The sequence below is a fragment of the Moschus berezovskii genome, chromosome X (assembly GCF_049115385.1).
Source record: "Moschus berezovskii isolate FMDL1 chromosome X, NW_MosBer_1.0, whole genome shotgun sequence".
Taxonomy (NCBI): domain Eukaryota; kingdom Metazoa; phylum Chordata; class Mammalia; order Artiodactyla; family Moschidae; genus Moschus; species Moschus berezovskii.
Window position 1 is genome coordinate 151,155,711 of NC_142488.1, and position 21,024 is coordinate 151,176,734.

Consider the following 21,024-nt stretch of genomic DNA (forward strand, 5'->3'; position numbering starts at 1 on the left):
CTGGGAGCTAGGAAAGCCTTCTCAAGCTCGGAGAGTGCAAGAGAGATGCAGGCCGCGCACCCGGAAATCTCGGTGCTTGGAGCCCATCTCAGCGTCTCCCAGGGGCAAAAGGAACGCCTCTCTGCCCAATCCAGCTTTGCAGACGCAGGCCGCTAGGCTGCCTCTGCATTGGCGAAGGAAGCTCTCTCCTCCCGCTTCCTGCGAAATCTGCTTCTCAGCCTGAACGAATCTCAGTGGGAACGGTCTTTCCTCTGGGGCCGTTGCTCCTGTGCCTGGGGCTGCTGCAAGGGCACCACCCTCACAGGGAAAGGCCAAACACACCCCACATGTCTTTGCTCCTCTGGAGAGCTGCAGGCAACCTCAAACTCTCAGGAAGCTTCTCGGCTGAGACGCAGAAGCACTCTGGCTGGGGTCTCGCATCCCCTGCCTGGAGGCCCATGGTGCCTGTTTCTCCCTGGGCGTTGCTTCACCAGAGCGGCCAGGCAACATCTGCCCCATCTACCCTTCTGCTCTTCCCTTCCAGCTGACAGAGTTCTCCCTGCTCTACTCTAGCCCTAGGAAGTGTGGAGACACCCGGGCTCCTCCTCCTGTGCAAGGATTCCCGGGGCCCAGTTGGAGTGGAAAGGCAAAACCACAGGCAAGCCCAGGAAAGTGCTGAGTCATGTCTGACACACTCCCTCAGCCTGCTCCTTCATGGCTAGCGAGGCTGTGAGCTAGGAAAGTCTTTGGAAGCTCAGCAAGTGGCAGCGAGATGCAGGCCCCAACCCAGCAATCCCGGTGCTTGGAGCAGGTCTCACAGCCTCCCAGTGCCAAAGCGAGCTCCTCTCTGCCAAATGCAGCTTTGCACACGCAGGCCGCTCTGCTGCCTCTGCATCCACGAAGGAAGCTCTCTAGGCCCGCTTCCTGCGAAATCTGCTTCAGCCTGAGGGAAAAGCCCTTGGAGAGGTCTTTGCTCAGGGGCAGTTGCTCCTGTGCCTGGGGAAGAGGGAAGGGCACCACACTCCCAAGGAAAGGCCAGACACACTCCACACGTCTTTGCTCCTCTGGAGGGCGGCATGGAGCCTCCAACTGGGAGGTCGCTTCTCAGCGGAGACGCAGGGGCATTCTGGCTGTGATCCCGCAGCCCCTGCCTGGAGGCCCACGGTGCCTGTTTCTCTCTGGGCGTTGCTTCCACAGTGCGGCCAAGCAACATCTTCACCATGGGCACAACAGCGCTTCCCTTCCGCCTGACAGACGTCTCAGTGCTCTGCTCTAGACCTCTGAAGTGGGGAGACAACCGAGCCCAGCCTCCTTTCCAAGGCGTCCTGCGCCTTCCATTGCACTGAAAGGCAATAGCACGGGGAAGCCTAGGAAGGGGCTGAGTCATGTCGGACACACTTCCTCAGCCTGCTCCTTTCAGGGAAGCAACGCTGGGAGCTAGGAAAGCCTTCTCAAGCTCGGAGAGTGCAAGAGAGATGCAGGCCGCGCACCCCGAAATCTCGGTGCTTGGAGCCAATCTCAGCGTCTCCCAGGGGCAAAGCGAACGCCTCTCTGCCCAATCCAGCTTTGCAGACGCAGGCCGCTAGGCTGCCTCTGCATTGGCGAAGGAAGCTCTCTCCTCCCGCTTCCTGCGAAATCTGCTTCTCAGCCTGAGCGAATCTCAGTGGGAACGGTCTTTCCTCTGGGGCCGTTGCTCCTGTGCCTGGGGCTGCCGCAAGGGCACCACCCTCACAGGGAAAGGCCAAACACACCCCACATGTCTTTGCTCCCCTGGAGAGCTGCAGGCAACCTCAAACTCTCAGGAAGCTTCTCGGCTGAGACGCAGAAGCACTCTGGCTGGGGTCTCGCATCCCCTGCCTGGAGGCCCATGGTGCCTGTTTCTCCCTGGGCGTTGCTTCACCAGAGCGGCCAGGCAACATCTGCCCCATCTACCCTTCTGCTCTTCCCTTCCAGCTGACAGAGTTCTCCCTGCTCTACTCTATCCCTAGGAAGTGTGGAGACACCCGGGCTCCTCCTCCTGTGCAAGGAGTCCCGGGGCCCAGTTGGAGTGGAAAGGCAAAACCACAGGCAAGCCCAGGAAAGTGCTGAGTCATGTCTGACACACTCCCTCAGCCTGCTCCTTCATGGCTAGCGAGGCTGTGAGCTAGGAAAGTCTTTGGAAGCTCAGCAAGTGGCAGCGAGATGCAGGCCCCAACCCAGCAATCCCGGTGCTTGGAGCAGGTCTCACAGCCTCCCAGTGCCAAAGCGAGCTCCTCTCTGCCAAATGCAGCTTTGCACACGCAGGCCGCTCTGCTGCCTCTGCATCCACGAAGGAAGCTCTGTAGGCCCGCTTCCTGCGAAATCTGCTTCAGCCTGAGGGAAAAGCCCTTGGAGAGGTCTTTGCTCAGGGGCAGTTGCTCCTGTGCCTGGGGAAGAGGGAAGGGCACCACACTCCCAAGGAAAGGCCAGACACACTCCACACGTCTTTGCTCCTCTGGAGGGCGGCATGGAGCCTCCAACTGGGAGGTCGCTTCTCAGCGGAGACGCAGGGGCATTCTGGCTGTGATCCCGCAGCCCCTGCCTGGAGGCCCACGGTGCCTGTTTCTCTCTGGGCGTTGCTTCCACAGTGCGGCCAAGCAACATCTTCACCATGGGCACAACAGCGCTTCCCTTCCGCCTGACAGACGTCTCAGTGCTCTGCTCTAGACCTCTGAAGTGGGGAGACAACCGAGCCCAGCCTCCTTTCCAAGGAGTCCTGCGCCTTCCATTGCACTGAAAGGCAATAGCACGGGGAAGCCTAGGAAGGGGCTGAGTCACGTCGGACACACTTCCTCAGCCTGCTCCTTTCAGGGAAGCAACGCTGGGAGCTAGGAAAGCCTTCTCAAGCTCGGAGAGTGCAAGAGAGATGCAGGCCGCGCACCCGGAAATCTCGGTGCTTAGAGCCCATCTCAGCATCTCCCAGGGGCAAAGCGAACGCCTCTCTGCCCAATCCAGCTTTGCAGACGCAGGCCGCTAGGCTGCCTCTGCATTGGCGAAGGAAGCTCTCTCCTCCCGCTTCCTGCGAAATCTGCTTCTCAGCCTGAGCGAATCTCAGTGGGAACGGTCTTTCCTCTGGGGCCGTTGCTCCTGTGCCTGGGGCTGCCGCAAGGGCACCACCCTCACAGGGAAAGGCCAAACACACCCCACATGTCTTTGCTCCCCTGGAGAGCTGCAGGCAACCTCAAACTCTCAGGAAGCTTCTCGGCTGAGACGCAGAAGCACTCTGGCTGGGGTCTCGCATCCCCTGCCTGGAGGCCCATGGTGCCTGTTTCTCCCTGGGCGTTGCTTCCCCAGAGCCTCCAGGCAACATCTGCCCCATCTACCCTTCTGCTCTTCCCTTCCAGCTGACAGAGTTCTCCCTGCTCTACTCTAGCCCTAGGAAGTTTGGAGACAACCGGGCTCCTCCTCCTCTGCAAGGAGTCCCGGGGCCCAGTTGGAGTGGAAAGGCAAAACCACAGGCAAGCCCAGGAAAGTGCTGAGTCATGTCTGACACACTCCCTCAGCCTGCTCCTTCATGGCTAGCGAGGCTGTGAGCTAGGAAAGTCTTTGGAAGCTCAGCAAGTGGCAGCGAGATGCAGGCCCCAACCCAGCAATCCCGGTGCTTGGAGCAGGTCTCACAGCCTCCCAGTGCCAAAGCGAGCTCCTCTCTGCCAAATGCAGCTTTGCACACGCAGGCCGCTCTGCTGCCTCTGCATCCACGAAGGAAGCTCTCTAGGCCCGCTTCCTGCGAAATCTGCTTCAGGCTGAGGGAAAAGCCCTTGGAGAGGTCTTTGCTCAGGGGCAGTTGCTCCTGTGCCTGGGGAAGAGTGAAGGGCACCACACTCCCAAGGAAAGGCCAGACACACTCCACACGTCTTTGCTCCTCTGGAGGGCGGCATGGAGCCTCCAACTGGGAGGTCGCTTCTCAGCGGAGACGCAGGGGCATTCTGGCTGTGATCCCGCAGCCCCTGCCTGGAGGCCCACGGTGCCTGTTTCTCTCTGGGCGTTGCTTCCACAGTGCGGCCAAGCAACATCTTCACCATGGGCACAACAGCGCTTCCCTTCCGCCTGACAGACGTCTCAGTGCTCTGCTCTAGACCTCTGAAGTGGGGAGACAACCGAGCCCAGCCTCCTTTCCAAGGCGTCCTGCGCCTTCCATTGCCCTGAAAGGCAATAGCACGGGGAAGCCTAGGAAGGGGCTGAGTCATGTCGGACACACTTCCTCAGCCTGCTCCTTTCAGGGAAGCAACGCTGGGAGCTAGGAAAGCCTTCTCAAGCTCGGAGAGTGCAAGAGAGATGCAGGCCGCGCACCCGGAAATCTCGGTGCTTGGAGCCCATCTCAGCGTCTCCCAGGGGCAAAGCGAACGCCTCTCTGCCCAATCCAGCTTTGCAGACGCAGGCCGCTAGGCTGCCTCTGCATTGGCGAAGGAAGCTCTCTCCTCCCGCTTCCTGCGAAATCTGCTTCTCAGCCTGAGCGAATCTCAGTGGGAACGGTCTTTCCTCTGGGGCCGTTGCTCCTGTGCCTGGGGCTGCCGCAAGGGCACCACCCTCACAGGGAAAGGCCAAACACACCCCACATGTCTTTGCTCCTCTGGAGAGCTGCAGGCAACCTCAAACTCTCAGGAAGCTTCTCGGCTGAGACGCAGAAGCACTCTGGCTGGGGTCTCGCATCCCCTGCCTGGAGGCCCATGGTGCCTGTTTCTCCCTGGGCGTTGCTTCCCCAGAGCGGCCAGGCAACATCTGCCCCATCTACCCTTCTGCTCTTCCCTTCCAGCTGACAGAGTTCTCCCTGCTCTACTCTAGCCCTAGGAAGTGTGGAGACAACCGGGCTCCTCCTCCTGTGCAAGGAGTCCCGGGGCCCAGTTGGAGTGGAAAGGCAAAACCACAGGCAAGCCCAGGAAAGTGCTGAGTCATGTCTGACACACTCCCTCAGCCTGCTCCTTCATGGCTGGCGAGGCTGTGAGCTAGGAAAGTCTTTGGAAGCTCAGCAAGTGGCAGCGAGATGCAGGCCCCAACCCAGCAATCCCGGTGCTTGGAGCAGGTCTCACAGCCTCCCAGTGCCAAAGCGAGCTCCTCTCTGCCAAATGCAGCTTTGCACACGCAGGCCGCTCTGCGGCCTCTGCATCCACGAAGGAAGCTCTCTAGGCCCGCTTCCTGCGAAATCTGCTTCAGCCTGAGGGAAAAGCCCTTGGAGAGGTCTTTGCTCAGGGGCAGTTGCTCCTGTGCCTGGGGAAGAGGGAAGGGCACCACACTCCCAAGGAAAGGCCAAACACACTCCACACGTCTTTGCTCCTCTGGAGGGCGGCATGGAGCCTCCAACTGGGAGGTCGCTTCTCAGCGGAGACGCAGGGGCATTCTGGCTCTGATCCCGCAGCCCCTGCCTGGAGGCCCACGGTGCCTGTTTCTCTCTGGGCGTTGCTTCCACAGTGCGGCCAAGCAACATCTTCACCATGGGCACAATAGCGCTTCCCTTCCGCCTGACAGACGTTTCAGTGCTCTGCTCTAGACCTCTGAAGTGGGGAGACAACCGAGCCCAGCCTCCTTTCCAAGGCGTCCTGCGCCTTCCATTGCACTGAAAGGCAATAGCACGGGGAAGCCTAGGAAGGGGCTGAGTCATGTCGGACACACTTCCTCAGCCTGCTCCTTTCAGGGAAGCAACGCTGGGAGCTAGGAAAGCCTTCTCAAGCTCGGAGAGTGCAAGAGAGATGCAGGCCGCGCACCCGGAAATCTCGGTGCTTGGAGCCAATCTCAGCGTCTCCCAGGGGCAAAGCGAACGCCTCTCTGCCCAATCCAGCTTTGCAGACGCAGGCCGCTAGGCTGCCTCTGCATTGGCGAAGGAAGCTCTCTCCTCCCGCTTCCTTCGAAATCTGCTTCTCAGCCTGAGCGAATCTCAGTGGGAACGGTCTTTCCTCTGGGGCCGTTGCTCCTGTGCCTGGGGCTGCCGCAAGGGCACCACCCTCACAGGGAAAGGCCAAACACACCCCACATGTCTTTGCTCCTCTGGAGAGCTGCATGCAACCTCAAACTCTCAGGAAGCTTCTCGGCTGAGACGCAGAAGCACTCTGGCTGGGGTCTCGCATCCCCTGCCTGGAGGCCCATGGTGCCTGTTTCTCCCTGGGCATTGCTTCACCAGAGCGGCCAGGCAACATCTGCCCCATCTACCCTTCTGCTCTTCCCTTCCAGCTGACAGAGTTCTCCCTGCTCTACTCTATCCCTAGGAAGTGTGGAGACACCCGGGCTCCTCCTCCTGTGCAAGGAGTCCCGGGGCCCAGTTGGAGTGGAAAGGCAAAACCACAGGCAAGCCCAGGAAAGTGCTGAGTCATGTCTGACACACTCCCTCAGCCTGCTCCTTCATGGCTAGCGAGGCTGTGAGCTAGGAAAGTCTTTGGAAGCTCAGCAAGTGGCAGCGAGATGCAGGCCCCAACCCAGCAATCCCGGTGCTTGGAGCAGGTCTCACAGCCTCCCAGTGCCAAAGCGAGCTCCTCTCTGCCAAATGTAGCTTTGCACACGCAGGCCGCTCTGCTGCCTCTGCATCCACGAAGGAAGCTCTCTAGGCCCGCTTCCTGTGAAATCTGCTTCGGCCTGAGGGAAAAGCCCTTGGAGAGAGGTCTTTGCTCAGGGGCAGTTGCTCCTGTGCCTGGGGAAGAGGGAAGGGCACCACACTCCCAAGGAAAGGCCAGACACACTCCACACGTCTTTGCTCCTCTGGAGGGCGGCATGGAGCCTCCAACTGGGAGGTCGCTTCTCAGTGGAGACGCAGGGGCATTCTGGCTGTGATCCCGCAGCCCCTGCCTGGAGGCCCACGGTGACTGTTTCTCTCTGGGCGTTGCGTCCACAGTGCGGCCAAGCAACATCTTCACCATGGGCACAACAGCGCTTCCCTTCCGCCTGACAGACGTCTCAGTGCTCTGCTCTAGACCTCTGAAGTGGGGAGACAACCGAGCCCAGCCTCCTTTCCAAGGAGTCCTGCGCCTTCCATTGCACTGAAAGGCAATAGCACGGGGAAGCCTAGGAAGGGGCTGAGTCATGTCGGACACACTTCCTCAGCCTGCTCCTTTCAGGGAAGCAACGCTGGGAGCTAGGAAAGCCTTCTCAAGCTCGGAGAGTGCAAGAGAGATGCAGGCCGCGCACCCGGAAATCTCGGTGCTTGGAGGCATTCTCAGCGTCTCCCAGGGGCAAAGCGAACGCCTCTCTGCCCAATCCAGCTTTGCAGAGGCAGGCCGCTAGGCTGCCTCTGCATTGGCGAAGGAAGCTCTCTCCTCCCGCTTCCTGCGAAATCTGCTTCTCAGCCGGAGCGAATCTCAGTGGGAACGGTCTTTCCTCTGGGGCCGTTGCTCCTGTGCCTGGGGCTGCCGCAAGGGCACCACCCTCACAGGGAAAGGCCAAACACACCCCACATGTCTTTTCTCCCCTGGAGAGCTGCAGGCAACCTCAAACTCTCAGGAAGCTTCTCGGCTGAGACGCAGAAGCACTCTGGCTGGGGTCTCGCATCCCCTGCCTGGAGGCCCATGGTGCCTGTTTCTCCCTGGGCGTTGCTTCACCAGAGCGGCCAGGCAACATCTGCCCCATCTACCCTTCTGCTCTTCCCTTCCAGCTGACAGAGTTCTCCCTGCTCTACTCTAGCCCTAGGAAGTTTGGAGACAACCGGGCTCCTCCTCCTGTGCAAGGAGTCCCGGGGCCCACTTGGAGTGGAAAGGCAAAACCACAGGCAAGCCCAGGAAAGTGCTGAGTCATGTCTGACACACTCCCTCAGCCTGCTCCTTCATGGCTAGCGAGGCTGTGAGCTAGGAAAGTCTTTGGAAGCTCAGCAAGTGGCAGCGAGATGCAGGCCCCAACCCAGCAATCCCGGTGCTTGGAGCAGGTCTCACAGCCTCCCAGTGCCAAAGCGAGCTCCTCTCTGCCAAATGCAGCTTTGCACACGCAGGCCGCTCTGCTGCCTCTGCATCCACGAAGGAAGCTCTCTAGGCCCGCTTCCTGCGAAATCTGCTTCAGCCTGAGGGAAAAGCCCTTGGAGAGGTCTTTGCTCAGGGGCAGTTGCTCCTGTGCCTGGGGAAGAGGGAAGGGCACCACACTCCCAAGGAAAGGCCAGACACACTCCACACGTCTTTGCTCCTCTGGAGGGCGGCATGGAGCCTCCAACTGGGAGGTCGCTTCTCAGCGGAGACGCAGGGGCATTCTGGCTGTGATCCCGCAGCCCCTGCCTGGAGGCCCACGGTGCCTGTTTCTCTCTGGGCGTTGCTTCCACAGTGCGGCCAAGCAACATCTTCACCATGGGCACAACAGCGCTTCCCTTCCGCCTGACAGACGTCTCAGTGCTCTGCTCTAGACCTCTGAAGTGGGGAGACAACCGAGCCCAGCCTCCTTTCCAAGGAGTCCTGCGCCTTCCATTGCACTGAAAGGCAATAGCACGGGGAAGACTAGGAAGGGGCTGAGTCACGTCGGACACACTTCCTCAGCCTGCTCCTTTCAGGGAAGCAACGCTGGGAGCTAGGAAAGCCTTCTCAAGCTCGGAGAGTGCAAGAGAGATGCAGGCCGCGCACCCGGAAATCTCGGTGCTTGGAGCCCATCTCAGCATCTCCCAGGGGCAAAGCGAACGCCTCTCTGCCCAATCCAGCTTTGCAGACGCAGGCCGCTAGGCTGCCTCTGCATTGGCGAAGGAAGCTCTCTCCTCCCGCTTCCTGCGAAATCTGCTTCTCAGCCTGAGCGAATCTCAGTGGGAACGGTCTTTCCTCTGGGGCCGTTGCTCCTGTGCCTGGGGCTGCCGCAAGGGCACCACCCTCACAGGGAAAGGCCAAACACACCCCACATGTCTTTGCTCCCCTGGAGAGCTGCAGGCAACCTCAAACTCTCAGGAAGCTTCTCGGCTGAGACGCAGAAGCACTCTGGCTGGGGTCTCGCATCCCCTGCCTGGAGGCCCATGGTGCCTGTTTCTCCCTGGGCGTTGCTTCACCAGAGCGGCCAGGCAACATCTGCCCCATCTACCCTTCTGCTCTTCCCTTCCAGCTGACAGAGTTCTCCCTGCTCTACTCTATCCCTAGGAAGTGTGGAGACACCCGGTCTCCTCCTCCTGTGCAAGGAGTCCCGGGGCCCAGTTGGAGTGGAAAGGCAAAACCACAGGCAAGCCCAGGAAAGTGCTGAGTCATGTCTGACACACTCCCTCAGCCTGCTCCTTCATGGCTAGCGAGGCTGTGAGCTAGGAAAGTCTTTGGAAGCTCAGCAAGTGGCAGCGAGATGCAGGCCCCAACCCAGCAATCCCGGTGCTTGGAGCAGGTCTCACAGCCTCCCAGTGCCAAAGCGAGCTCCTCTCTGCCAAATGCAGCTTTGCACACGCAGGCCGCTCTGCTGCCTCTGCATCCACGAAGGAAGCTCTCTAGGCCCGCTTCCTGCGAAATCTGCTTCAGCCTGAGGGAAAAGCCCTTGGAGAGGTCTTTGCTCAGGGGCAGTTGCTCCTGTGCCTGGGGAAGAGGGAAGGGCACCACACTCCCAAGGAAAGGCCAGACACACTCCACACGTCTTTGCTCCTCTGGAGGGCGGCATGGAGCCTCCAACTGGGAGGTCGCTTCTCAGCGGAGACGCAGGGGCATTCTGGCTGTGATCCCGCAGCCCCTGCCTGGAGGCCCACGGTGCCTGTTTCTCTCTGGGCGTTGCTTCCACAGTGCGGCCAAGCAACATCTTCACCATGGGCACAACAGCGCTTCCCTTCCGCCTGACAGACGTCTCAGTGCTCTGCTCTAGACCTCTGAAGTGGGGAGACAACCGAGCCCAGCCTCCTTTCCAAGGAGTCCTGCGCCTTCCATTGCACTGAAAGGCAATAGCACGGGGAAGCCTAGGAAGGGGCTGAGTCATGTCGGACACACTTCCTCAGCCTGCTCCTTTCAGGGAAGCAACGCTGGGAGCTAGGAAAGCCTTCTCAAGCTCGGAGAGTGCAAGAGAGATGCAGGCCGCGCACCCGGAAATCTCGGTGCTTGGAGCCCATCTCAGCGTCTCCCAGGGGCAAAGCGAACGCCTCTCTGCCCAATCCAGCTTTGCAGACGCAGGCCGCTAGGCTGCCTCTGCATTGGCGAAGGAAGCTCTCTCCTCCCGCTTCCTGCGAAATCTGCTTCTCAGCCTGAGCGAATCTCAGTGGGAACGGTCTTTCCTCTGGGGCCATTGCTCCTGTGCCTGGGGCTGCCGCAAGGGCACCACCCTCACAGGGAAAGGCCAAACACACCCCACATGTCTTTGCTCCTCTGGAGAGCTGCAGGCAACCTCAAACTCTCAGGAAGCTTCTCGGCTGAGACGCAGAAGCACTCTGGCTGGGGTCTCGCATCCCCTGCCTGGAGGCCCATGGTGCCTGTTTCTCCCTGGGCGTTGCTTCCCCAGAGCGGCCAGGCAACATCTGCCCCATCTACCCTTCTGCTCTTCCCTTCCAGCTGACAGAGTTCTCCCTGCTCTACTCTAGCCCTAGGAAGTTTGGAGACAACCGGGCTCCTCCTCCTGTGCAAGGAGTCCCGGGGCCCAGTTGGAGTGGAAAGGCAAAACCACAGGCAAGCCCAGGAAAGTGCTGAGTCATGTCTGACACACTCCCTCAGCCTGCTCCTTCATGGCTAGCGAGGCTGTGAGCTAGGAAAGTCTTTGGAAGCTCAGCAAGTGGCAGCGAGATGCAGGCCCCAACCCAGCAATCCCGGTGCTTGGAGCAGGTCTCACAGCCTCCCAGTGCCAAAGCGAGCTCCTCTCTGCCAAATGCAGCTTTGCACACGCAGGCCGCTCTGTTGCCTCTGCATCCACGAAGGAAGCTCTCTAGGCCCGCTTCCTGCGAAATCTGCTTCAGCCTGAGGCAAAAGCCCTTGGAGAGGTCTTTGCTCAGGGGCAGTTGCTCCTGTGCCTGGGGAAGAGGGAAGGGCACCACACTCCCAAGGAAAGGCCAGACACACTCCACACGTCTTTGCTCCTCTGGAGGGCGGCATGGAGCCTCCAACTGGGAGGTCGCTTCTCAGCGGAGACGCAGGGGCATTCTGGCTGTGATCCCTCAGCCCCTGCCTGGAGGCCCACGGTGCCTGTTTCTCTCTGGGCGTTGCTTCCACAGTGCGGCCAAGCAACATCTTCACCATGGGCACAACAGCGCTTCCCTTCCGCCTGACAGACGTCTCAGTGCTCTGCTCTAGACCTCTGAAGTGGGGAGACAACCGAGCCCAGCCTCCTTTCCAAGGCGTCCTGCGCCTTCCATTGCCCTGAAAGGCAATAGCACGGGGAAGCCTAGGAAGGGGCTGAGTCATGTCGGACACACTTCCTCAGCCTGCTCCTTTCAGGGAAGCAACGCTGGGAGCTAGGAAAGCCTTCTCAAGCTCGGAGAGTGCAAGAGAGATGCAGGCCGCGCACCCGGAAATCTCGGTGCTTGGAGCCCATCTCAGCGTCTCCCAGGGGCAAAGCGAACGCCTCTCTGCCCAATCCAGCTTTGCAGACGCAGGCCGCTAGGCTGCCTCTGCATTGGCGAAGGAAGCTCTCTCCTCCCGCTTCCTGCGAAATCTGCTTCTCAGCCTGAGCGAATCTCAGTGGGAACGGTCTTTCCTCTGGGGCCGTTGCTCCTGTGCCTGGGGCTGCCGCAAGGGCACCACCCTCACAGGGAAAGGCCAAACACACCCCACATGTCTTTGCTCCTCTGGAGAGCTGCAGGCAACCTCAAACTCTCAGGAAGCTTCTCGGCTGAGACGCAGAAGCACTCTGGCTGGGGTCTCACATCCCCTGCCTGGAGGCCCATGGTGCCTGTTTCTCCCTGGGCGTTGCTTCACCAGAGCGGCCAGGCAACATCTGCCCCATCTACCCTTCTGCTCTTCCCTTCCAGCTGACAGAGTTCTCCCTGCTCTACTCTAGCCCTAGGAAGTTTGGAGACACCCGGGCTCCTCCTCCTGTGCAAGGAGTCCCGGGGCCCAGTTGGAGTGGAAAGGCAAAACCACAGGCAAGCCCAGGAAAGTGCTGAGTCATGTCTGACACACTCCCTCAGCCTGCTCCTTCATGGCTAGCGAGGCTGTGAGCTAGGAAAGTCTTTGGAAGCTCAGCAAGTGGCAGCGAGATGCAGGCCCCAACCCAGCAATCCCGGTGCTTGGAGCAGGTCTCACAGCCTCCCAGTGCCAAAGCGAGCTCCTCTCTGCCAAATGCAGCTTTGCACACGCAGGCCGCTCTGCTGCCTCTGCATCCACGAAGGAAGCTCTCTAGGCCCGCTTCCTGCGAAATCTGCTTCAGCCTGAGGGAAAAGCCCTTGGAGAGGTCTTGGCTCAGGGGCAGTTGCTCCTGTGCCTGGGGAAGGGGGAAGGGCACCACACTCCCAAGGAAAGGCCAGAAACACTCCACACGTCTTTGCTCCTCTGGAGGGCGGCATGGAGCCTCCAACTGGGAGGTCGCTTCTCAGCGGAGACGCAGGGGCATTCTGGCTGTGATCCCGCAGCCCCTGCCTGGAGGCCCACGGTGCCTGTTTCTCTCTGGGCGTTGCTTCCACAGTGCGGCCAAGCAACATCTTCACCATGGGCACAACAGCGCTTCCCTTCCGCCTGACAGACGTCTCAGTGCTCTGCTCTAGACCTCTGAAGTGGGGAGACAACCGAGCCCAGCCTCCTTTCCAAGGAGTCCTGCGCCTTCCATTGCCCTGAAAGGCAATAGCACGGGGAAGCCTAGGAAGGGGCTGAGTCATGTCGGACACACTTCCTCAGCCTGCTCCTTTCAGGGAAGCAACGCTGGGAGCTAGGAAAGCCTTCTCAAGCTCGGAGAGTGCAAGAGAGATGCAGGCCGCGCACCCGGAAATCTCGGTGCTTGGAGCCCATCTCAGCGTCTCCCAGGGGCAAAGCGAACGCCTCTCTGCCCAATCCAGCTTTGCAGACGCAGGCCGCTAGGCTGCCTCTGCCTTGGCGAAGGAAGCTCTCTCCTCCCGCTTCCTGCGAAATCTGCTTCTCAGCCTGAGCGAATCTCAGTGGGAACGGTCTTTCCTCTGGGGCCGTTGCTCCTGTGCCTGGGGCTGCCGCAAGGGCACCACCCTCACAGGGAAAGGCCAAACACACCCCACATGTCTTTGCTCCTCTGGAGAGCTGCAGGCAACCTCAAACTCTCAGGAAGCTTCTCGGCTGAGACGCAGAAGCACTCTGGCTGGGGTCTCGCATCCCCTGCCTGGAGGCCCATGGTGCCTGTTTCTCCCTGGGCGTTGCTTCCCCAGAGCGGCCAGGCAACATCTGCCCCATCTACCCTTCTGCTCTTCCCTTCCAGCTGACAGAGTTCTCCCTGCTCTACTCTAGCCCTAGGAAGTTTGGAGACAACCGGGCTCCTCCTCCTGTGCAAGGAGTCCCGGGGCCCAGTTGGAGTGGAAAGGCAAAACCACAGGCAAGCCCAGGAAAGTGCTGAGTCATGTCTGACACACTCCCTCAGCCTGCTCCTTCATGGCTAGCGAGGCTGTGAGCTAGGAAAGTCTTTGGAAGCTCAGCAAGTGGCAGCGAGATGCAGGCCCCAACCCAGCAATCCCGGTGCTTGGAGCAGGTCTCACAGCCTCCCAGTGCCAAAGCGAGCTCCTCTCTGCCAAATGCAGCTTTGCACACGCAGGCCGCTCTGCTGCCTCTGCATCCACGAAGGAAGCTCTCTAGGCCCGCTTCCTGCGAAATCTGCTTCAGCCTGAGGGAAAAGCCCTTGGAGAGGTCTTTGCTCAGGGGCAGTTGCTCCTGTGCTGGGGAAGAGGGAAGGGCACCACACTCCCAAGGAAAGGCCAGACACACTCCACACGTCTTTGCTCCTCTGGAGGGCGGCATGGAGCCTCCAACTGGGAGGTTGCTTCTCAGCGGAGACGCAGGGGCATTCTGGCTGTGATCCCGCAGCCCCTGCCTGGAGGCCCACGGTGCCTGTTTCTCTCTGGGCGTTGCTTCCACAGTGCGGCCAAGCAACATCTTCACCATGGGCACAACAGCGCTTCCCTTCTGCCTGACAGACGTCTCAGTGCTCTGCTCTAGACCTCTGAAGTGGGGAGACAACCGAGCCCAGCCTCCTTTCCAAGGCGTCCTGCGCCTTCCATTGCACTGAAAGGCAATATCACGGGGAAGCCTAGGAAGGGGCTGAGTCATGTCGGACACACTTCCTCAGCCTGCTCCTTTCAGGGAAGCAACGCTGGGAGCTAGGAAAGCCTTCTCAAGCTCGGAGAGTGCAAGAGAGATGCAGGCCGCGCACCCGGAAATCTCGGTGCTTGGAGCCCATCTCAGCGTCTCCCAGGGGCAAAGCGAACGCCTCTCTGCCCAATCCAGCTTTGCAGACGCAGGCCGCTAGGCTGCCTCTGCATTGGCGAAGGAAGCTCTCTCCTCCCGCTTCCTGCGAAATCTGCTTCTCAGCCTGAGCGAATCTCAGTGGGAACGGTCTTTCCTCTGGGGCCGTTGCTCCTGTGCCTGGGGCTGCCGCAAGGGCACCACCCTCACAGGGAAAGGCCAAACACACCCCACATGTCTTTGCTCCTCTGGAGAGCTGCAGGCAACCTCAAACTCTCAGGAAGCTTCTCGGCTGAGACGCAGAAGCACTCTGGCTGGGGTCTCGCATCCCCTGCCTGGAGGCCCATGGTGCCTGTTTCTCCCTGGGCGTTGCTTCCCCAGAGCGGCCAGGCAACATCTGCCCCATCTACCCTTCTGCTCTTCCCTTCCAGCTGACAGATTTCTCCCTGCTCTACTCTAGCCCTAGGAAGTTTGGAGACAACCGGGCTCCTCCTCCTGTGCAAGGAGTCCCGGGGCCCAGTTGGAGTGGAAAGGCAAAACCACAGGCAAGCCCAGGAAAGTGCTGAGTCATGTCTGACACACTCCCTCAGCCTGCTCCTTCATGGCTAGCGAGGCTGTGAGCTAGGAAAGTCTTTGGAAGCTCAGCAAGTGGCAGCGAGATGCAGGCCCCAACCCAGCAATCCCGGTGCTTGGAGCAGGTCTCACAGCCTCCCAGTGCCAAAGCGAGCTCCTCTCTGCCAAATGCAGCTTTGCACACGCAGGCCGCTCTGCTGCCTCTGCATCCACGAAGGAAGCTCTCTAGGCCCGCTTCCTGCGAAATCTGCTTCAGCCTGAGGGAAAAGCCCTTAGAGAGGTCTTGGCTCAGGGGCAGTTGCTCCTGTGCCTGGGGAAGGGGGAAGGGCACCACACTCCCAAGGAAAGGCCAGAAACACTCCACACGTCTTTGCTCCTCTGGAGGGCGGCATGGAGCCTCCAACTGGGAGGTCGCTTCTCAGCGGAGACGCAGGGGCATTCTGGCTGTGATCCCGCAGCCCCTGCCTGGAGGCCCACGGTGCCTGTTTCTCTCTGGGCTTTGCTTCCACAGTGCGGCCAAGCAACATCTTCACCATGGGCACAACAGCGCTTCCCTTCCGCCTGACAGACGTCTCAGTGCTCTGCTCTAGACCTCTGAAGTGGGGAGACAACCGAGCCCAGCCTCCTTTCCAAGGAGTCCTGCGCCTTCCATTGCCCTGAAAGGCAATAGCACGGGGAAGCCTAGGAAGGGGCTGAGTCATGTCGGACACACTTCCTCAGCCTGCTCCTTTCAGGGAAGCAACGCTGGGAGCTAGGAAAGCCTTCTCAAGCTCGGAGAGTGCAAGAGAGATGCAGGCCGCGCACCCGGAAATCTCGGTGCTTGGAGCCCATCTCAGCGTCTCCCAGGGGCAAAGCGAACGCCTCTCTGCCCAATCCAGCTTTGCAGACGCAGGCCGCTAGGCTGCCTCTGCCTTGGCGAAGGAAGCTCTCTCCTCCCGCTTCCTGCGAAATCTGCTTCTCAGCCTGAGCGAATCTCAGTGGGAACGGTCTTTCCTCTGGGGCCGTTGCTCCTGTGCCTGGGGCTGCCGCAAGGGCACCACCCTCACAGGGAAAGGCCAAACACACCCCACATGTCTTTGCTCCTCTGGAGAGCTGCAGGCAACCTCAAACTCTCAGGAAGCTTCTCGGCTGAGACGCAGAAGCACTCTGGCTGGGGTCTCGCATCCCCTGCCTGGAGGCCCATGGTGCCTGTTTCTCCCTGGGCGTTGCTTCCCCAGAGCGGCCAGGCAACATCTGCCCCATCTACCCTTCTGCTCTTCCCTTCCAGCTGACAGACTTCTCCCTGCTCTACTCTAGCCCTAGGAAGTTTGGAGACAACCGGGCTCCTCCTCCTGTGCAAGGAGTCCCGGGGCCCAGTTGGAGTGGAAAGGCAAAACCACAGGCAAGCCCAGGAAAGTGCTGAGTCATGTCTGACACACTCCCTCAGCCTGCTCCTTCATGGCTAGCGAGGCTGTGAGCTAGGAAAGTCTTTGGAAGCTCAGCAAGTGGCAGCGAGATGCAGGCCCCAACCCAGCAATCCCGGTGCTTGGAGCAGGTCTCACAGCCTCCCAGTGCCAAAGCGAGCTCCTCTCTGCCAAATGCAGCTTTGCACACGCAGGCCGCTCTGCTGCCTCTGCATCCACGAAGGAAGCTCTCTAGGCCCGCTTCCTGCGAAATCTGCTTCAGCCTGAGGGAAAAGCCCTTGGAGAGGTCTTTGCTCAGGGGCAGTTGCTCCTGTGCTGGGGAAGAGGGAAGGGCACCACACTCCCAAGGAAAGGCCAGACACACTCCACACGTCTTTGCTCCTCTGGAGGGCGGCATGGAGCCTACAACTGGGAGGTTGCTTCTCAGCGGAGACGCAGGGGCATTCTGGCTGTGATCCCGCAGCCCCTGCCTGGAGGCCCACGGTGCCTGTTTCTCTCTGGGCGTTGCTTCCACAGTGCGGCCAAGCAACATCTTCACCATGGGCACAACAGCGCTTCCCTTCCGCCTGACAGACGTCTCAGTGCTCTGCTCTAGACCTCTGAAGTGGGGAGACAACCGAGCCCAGCCTCCTTTCCAAGGCGTCCTGCGCCTTCCATTGCACTGAAAGGCAATATCACGGGGAAGCCTAGGAAGGGGCTGAGTCATGTCGGACACACTTCCTCAGCCTGCTCCTTTCAGGGAAGCAACGCTGGGAGCTAGGAAAGCCTTCTCAAGCTCGGAGAGTGCAAGAGAGATGCAGGCCGCGCACCCGGAAATCTCGGTGCTTGGAGCCCATCTCAGCGTCTCCCAGGGGCAAAGCGAACGCCTCTCTGCCCAATCCAGCTTTGCAGACGCAGGCCGCTAGGCTGCCTCTGCATTGGCGAAGGAAGCTCTCTCCTCCCGCTTCCTGCGAAATCTGCTTCTCAGCCTGAGCGAATCTCAGTGGGAACGGTCTTTCCTCTGGGGCCGTTGCTCCTGTGCCTGGGGCTGCCGCAAGGGCACCACCCTCACAGGGAAAGGCCAAACACACCCCACATGTCTTTGCTCCTCTGGAGAGCTGCAGGCAACCTCAAACTCTCAGGAAGCTTCTCGGCTGAGACGCAGAAGCACTCTGGCTGGGGTCTCGCATCCCCTGCCTGGAGGCCCATGGTGCCTGTTTCTCCCTGGGCGTTGCTTCACCAGAGCGGCCAGGCAACATCTGCCCCATCTACCCTTCTGCTCTTCCCTTCCAGCTGACAGAGTTCTCCCTGCTCTACTCTAGCCCTAGGAAGTTTGGAGACACCCGGGCTCCTCCTCCTGTGCAAGGAGTCCCGGGGCCCAGTTGGAGTGGAAAGGCAAAACCACAGGCAAGCCCAGGAAAGTGCTGAGTCATGTCTGACACACTCCCTCAGCCTGCTCCTTCATGGCTAGCGAGGCTGTGAGCTAGGAAAGTCTTTGGAAGCTCAGCAAGTGGCAGCGAGATGCAGGCCCCAACCCAGCAATCCCGGTGCTTGGAGCAGGTCTCACAGCCTCCCAGTGCCAAAGCGAGCTCCTCTCTGCCAAATGCAGCTTTGCACACGCAGGCCGCTCTGCTGCCTCTGCATCCACGAAGGAAGCTCTCTAGGCCCGCTTCCTGCGAAATCTGCTTCAGCCTGAGGGAAAAGCCCTTAGAGAGGTCTTGGCTCAGGGGCAGTTGCTCCTGTGCCTGGGGAAGGGGGAAGGGCACCACACTCCCAAGGAAAGGCCAGAAACACTCCACACGTCTTTGCTCCTCTGGAGGGCGGCATGGAGCCTCCAACTGGGAGGTCGCTTCTCAGCGGAGACGCAGCGGCATTCTGGCTGTGATCCCGCAGCCCCTGCCTGGAGGCCCACGGTGCCTGTTTCTCTCTGGGCTTTGCTTCCACAGTGCGGCCAAGCAACATCTTCACCATGGGCACAACAGCGCTTCCCTTCCGCCTGACAGACGTCTCAGTGCTCTGCTCTAGACCTCTGAAGTGGGGAGACAACCGAGCCCAGCCTCCTTTCCAAGGAGTCCTGCGCCTTCCATTGCCCTGAAAGGCAATAGCACGGGGAAGCCTAGGAAGGGGCTGAGTCATGTCGGACACACTTCCTCAGCCTGCTCCTTTCAGGGAAGCAACGCTGGGAGCTAGGAAAGCCTTCTCAAGCTCGGAGAGTGCAAGAGAGATGCAGGCCGCGCACCCGGAAATCTCGGTGCTTGGAGCCCATCTCAGCGTCTCCCAGGGGCAAAGCGAACGCCTCTCTGCCCAATCCAGCTTTGCAGACGCAGGCCGCTAGGCTGCCTCTGCCTTGGCGAAGGAAGCTCTCTCCTCCCGCTTCCTGCGAAATCTGCTTCTCAGCCTGAGCGAATCTCAGTGGGAACGGTCTTTCCTCTGGGGCCGTTGCTCCTGTGCCTGGGGCTGCCGCAAGGGCACCACCCTCACAGGGAAAGGCCAAACACACCCCACATGTCTTTGCTCCTCTGGAGAGCTGCAGGCAACCTCAAACTCTCAGGAAGCTTCTCGGCTGAGACGCAGAAGCACTCTGGCTGGGGTCTCGCATCCCCTGCCTGGAGGCCCATGGTGCCTGTTTCTCCCTGGGCGTTGCTTCCCCAGAGCGGCCAGGCAACATCTGCCCCATCTACCCTTCTGCTCTTCCCTTCCAGCTGACAGACTTCTCCCTGCTCTACTCTAGCCCTAGGAAGTTTGGAGACAACCGGGCTCCTCCTCCTGTGCAAGGAGTCCCGGGGCCCAGTTGGAGTGGAAAGGCAAAACCACAGGCAAGCCCAGGAAAGTGCTGAGTCATGTCTGACACACTCCCTCAGCCTGCTCCTTCATGGCTAGCGAGGCTGTGAGCTAGGAAAGTCTTTGGAAGCTCAGCAAGTGGCAGCGAGATGCAGGCCCCAACCCAGCAATCCCGGTGCTTGGAGCAGGTCTCACAGCCTCCCAGTGCCAAAGCGAGCTCCTCTCTGCCAAATGCAGCTTTGCACACGCAGGCCGCTCTGCTGCCTCTGCATCCACGAAGGAAGCTCTCTAGGCCCGCTTCCTGCGAAATCTGCTTCAGCCTGAGGGAAAAGCCCTTGGAGAGGTCTTTGCTCAGGGGCAGTTGCTCCTGTGCTGGGGAAGAGGGAAGGGCACCACACTCCCAAGGAAAGGCCAGACACACTCCACACGTCTTTGCTCCTCTGGAGGGCGGCATGGAGCCTCCAACTGGGAGGTTGCTTCTCAGCGGAGACGCAGGGGCATTCTGGCTGTGATCCCGCAGCCCCTGCCTGGAGGCCCACGGTGCCTGTTTCTCTCTGGGCGTTGCTTCCACAGTGCGGCCAAGCAACATCTTCACCATGGGCACAACAGCGCTTCCCTTCCGCCTGACAGACGTCTCAGTGCTCTGCTCTAGACCTCTGAAGTGGGGAGACAACCGAGCCCAGCCTCCTTTCCAAGGCGTCCTGCGCCTTCCATTGCACTGAAAGGCAATATCACGGGGAAGCCTAGGAAGGGGCTGAGTCATTTCGGACACACTTCCTCAGCCTGCTCCTTTCAGGGAAGCAACGCTGGGAGCTAGGAAAGCCTTCTCAAGCTCGGAGAGTGCAAGAGAGATGCAGGCCGCGCACCCGGAAATCTCGGTGCTTGGAGCCCATCTCAGCGTCTCCCAGGGGCAAAGCGAACGCCTCTCTGCCCAATCCAGCTTTGCAGACGCAGGCCGCTAGGCTGCCTCTGCATTGGCGAAGGAAGCTCTCTCCTCCCGCTTCCTGCGAAATCTGCTTCTCAGCCTGAGCGAATCTCAGTGGGAACGGTCTTTCCTCTGGGGCCGTTGCTCCTGTGCCTGGGGCTGCCGCAAGGGCACCACCCTCACAGGGAAAGGCCAAACACACCCCACATGTCTTTGCTCCTCTGGAGAGCTGCAGGCAACCTCAAACTCTCAGGAAGCTTCTCGGCTGAGACGCAGAAGCACTCTGGCTGGGGTCTCGCATCCCCTGCCTGGAGGCCCATGGTGCCTGTTTCTCCCTGGGCGTTGCTTCACCAGAGCGGCCAGGCAACATCTGCCCCATCTACCCTTCTGCTCTTCCCTTCCAGCTGACAGAGTTCTCCCTGCTCTACTCTAGCCCTAGGAAGTTTGGAGACACCCGGGCTCCTCCTCCTGTGCAAGGAGTCCCGGGGCCCAGTTGGAGTCGAAAGGCAAAACCACAGGCAAGCCCAGGAAAGTGCTGAGTCATGTCTGACACACTCCCTCAGCCTGCTCCTTCATGGCTAGCGAGGCTGTGAGCTAGGAAAGTCTTTGGAAGCTCAGCAAGTGGCAGCGAGATGCAGGCCCCAACCCAGCAATCCCGGTGCTTGGAGCAGGTCTCACAGCCTCCCAGTGCCAAAGCGAGCTCCTCTCTGCCAAATGCAGCTTTGCACACGCAGGCCGCTCTGCTGCCTCTGCATCCACGAAGGAAGCTCTCTAGGCCCGCTTCCTGCGAAATCTGCTTCAGCCTGAGGGAAAAGCCCTTGGAGAGGTCTTGGCTCAGGGGCAGTTGCTCCTGTGCCTGGGGAAGGGGGAAGGGCACCACACTCCCAAGGAAAGGCCAGAAACAGTCCACACGTCTTTGCTCCTCTGGAGGGCGGCATGGAGCCTCCAACTGGGAGGTCGCTTCTCAGCGGAGACGCAGGGGCATTCTGGCTGTGAATCCGCAGCCCCTGCCTTTAGGCCCATGGTGCCTGTTTCTCTCTGGACGTTGCTTCCACAGTGCGGCCAAGCAACATCTTCACCATGGGCACAACAGCGCTTCCCTTCCGCCTGACAGACGTCTCAGTGCTCTGCTCTAGACCTCTGAAGTGGGGAGACAACCGAGCCCAGCCTCCTTTCCAAG